At 35.8% G+C, this 2,670-nt stretch overlaps 1 long non-coding RNA gene across 1 annotated transcript; it reads right to left on the bottom strand.

The window, feature by feature from the left end:
• Window positions 1-861: 861 nt before the first annotated feature.
• Window positions 862-2,441, bottom strand: LOC107043802. The gene is made up of 3 exons (XR_001461271.2): window positions 2,309-2,441; window positions 1,246-2,111; window positions 862-1,154 (listed from the first exon to the last, which is right to left on the bottom strand). It is a non-coding gene; the product is annotated as an uncharacterized LOC107043802 (long non-coding RNA).
• Window positions 2,442-2,670: the final 229 nt, after the last annotated feature.

Raw genomic sequence — 2,670 nt, forward strand, 5'->3', positions numbered from 1 at the left:
CGTGCATGCAAACTACATCCCCTGGAGCAAAAGAATTAGTGCTGTAGGTATGGAACCAGTTTTTTTATATTGTTTTAATTCCAGTTCACTTTTATCATCAAATAGTATAAAAAGGTGGAAGCTTGTATGATGTTTTCGTATTTTTTCGTATTCCATCATTTGTACATGTTTTTCGATCTTTTTTTTATTTTTCCACGTCAAAAATGGGCAAAGAAATTCTGATTCAATTAGGGTTACGAGAAGACATTTTTTTGCTGGGAACTGTGCCTACTTCATGAGAGGACACGTGTTTCTTATTTCGAAGAATAATTGAGAACTATGAAGTGATGAGCGATTAAGAATGACAACATATGATAGCGTTTTGCAAAAATACAGAAATACGTAGCATTGTAACATCATAATTTGATATAATTCCGAAATCTTATCATCCTTCAAGAAAAAAAATACGTAAGTGATTTTCCATCCACTTTCCGTATCTCATCGCTGTTTTGAATAAAGAAATTTTATGAAACATTTGAATCAACAGAATGTGTTATTTCACTCCTAATAATTTTCTTGCACGTAATTCTCCTAAATCAAACTTTTCCTTCTCAAGAAACTTCCAATAATTACAGTACTACGTATTTGATAATGAATTCATGAAAGAACTAAAGAGAAAAGATGTAAATTATGCATATAAGCTGTATTGTTTGGGGGGAGAGGCTTTGCGTTGCAGGTACAACAACAGTCTTTTATATTGTTCTATTTACAGTTTACTTTCATCACGAAATAATGTTCAAACATGAGAGTTTGTATTAAAACAATCAAACTAAAAACCATTTACTCTTGGTTCACTATCTCTCGTCTTCCTGAATTTTTTCAATAAAATCTTTATTTCAGCAAATAACATTCGATAAGAATCATATTATAACTAATATACTTAAGATAAAGAACTAGCTTTGGCGACACAGAAAACTGAAATGTTGAGCGTAGTGAACGTTCCTGCTCACTGATTAATCAGATACAAGGCACATTCAGGTTGTATCACCGGATTTCCTTTCACAGGTTTTACTTTACTGAGTAGTCCATCATGGTACTCCCACGTTCCAGTACGACGGCAACAGTAGGCCACGAAATGATCATAGGTCGCATCGTATGAGACGACTCCAGCTAATCTGAAAATAATAATTGTTCCATTGAATCGTTAAATATATGAATTCTCAAGGTGAGAGAAGTCAAATGAATCAGTCAGAAACTGCATCATACCTGTATTCTCTGCTCAAGTTCAAAGATGTAGGCAGATCGTAGAGCTTGCAAGTACGATCAGGATCGGTTGCTCTCTCTCTGTAATCTAGCTCCAGATATACATGACAATTAGAAACATTTTCCTCACGCCTGACTGCTCCACAAGGACATTTCACATTCCAGAGTTTTGGATAATACTTTAGCGTATCCTGCAAGCGCTTGAATCCAAAGCGCCTCAATGATGGATTGTCAGGACAGAATGTCGATAGTTTTCGCTGCTTTTCTTTTATATTGATAGCAAAACTGAAAATTCATCGAAACTGATACGAACAATTCATTTTGAAAGTACAATAACCATTTGTAGTAGAACTGTAGGGCCCATTCTCCTACTGTCCCTTCAGCTGTTGTTCGCTTTTTAAACCCTGCAGAGTTCCCCATCAGGTTCCGCTCGATTCGGGAATCCACGGTTTCATCAATCAAAGTCCTCAACAAAACAAAGACATTTATCTCTGGAGCAAGATGAAACTCAAGTAGGGCATGCTCATCGCTGTGTCGGTGAATCATTAACCCCTCGGGTCCCTTGAGACAGTTGTAGATCCATTGAGACTGATATATAGCGATCTGATAGAGAGCTGCCCATGTCAATTGAGTCTCCTTGAGGTTCAGTGTATAATCGTTACTCCTTTTGCACAGGACTCGAGACCTTCTTAACACCAGTATTCTACTCTCAAACCTCTTCATAATCCCTTTCATTTTAATAAATCATCAATTGTATCTGTGTTGATGGGAATTATATGGAGACCAAAATTATTCAGTCTATTGGAGGGTGTAATGCTTGAAGATTTCCTGGCATTGATCCAAAAAGAATGCGCATCTCTAATTATTACCTGTGCAGGAATGAAATAACTTATAATATGGACTAGTGATTGGTGTGAAACAGGGAATACTCGTGGAGACTAACAATTTTACTTTGGAAGTAGAGAGAATGTAGAAATAATTATCAATTGTTCTCCCCAAAAAAAGTGCTATCAAAATCAGAGAAAAATTGACAAGCATTTATTGAAAATGATGCTTGCAAGTTTACCTCACTCAGTTACACACAGCCTTCTCACATGACCCTAAAGTTTGCAGACAAAAATATTTAACAGAGCATATCTGATGAAGAAATTGAGCAATGAGAAAATTTCAAATTTCAATTTGTCGGGCGTGACAAAGTCTAATCGTGATGGTGACTGAATATGTAAATAAATAAATTAGGGGTTGATTTCTTCAAAATTCAACTATGGAAAACCATTGACATGGCATATCTCACTCCGCAATTATTTTATTGAAACAAAAACATGGTCACGATTTTCATTCTACGAAATTTCGACGTGATTTTTGTCCTTTTTTTCTGGTCCTATCGGTTAATGTTAAATCCGCTGTAGAATACTAAATCTTTGGCAA

The sequence above is a fragment of the Diachasma alloeum genome, unplaced genomic scaffold (genome assembly GCF_001412515.2).
Source record: "Diachasma alloeum isolate Michigan unplaced genomic scaffold, Dall2.0 Dall_scaffold_00629, whole genome shotgun sequence".
Classification (NCBI taxonomy): Eukaryota; Metazoa; Arthropoda; class Insecta; order Hymenoptera; family Braconidae; genus Diachasma; species Diachasma alloeum.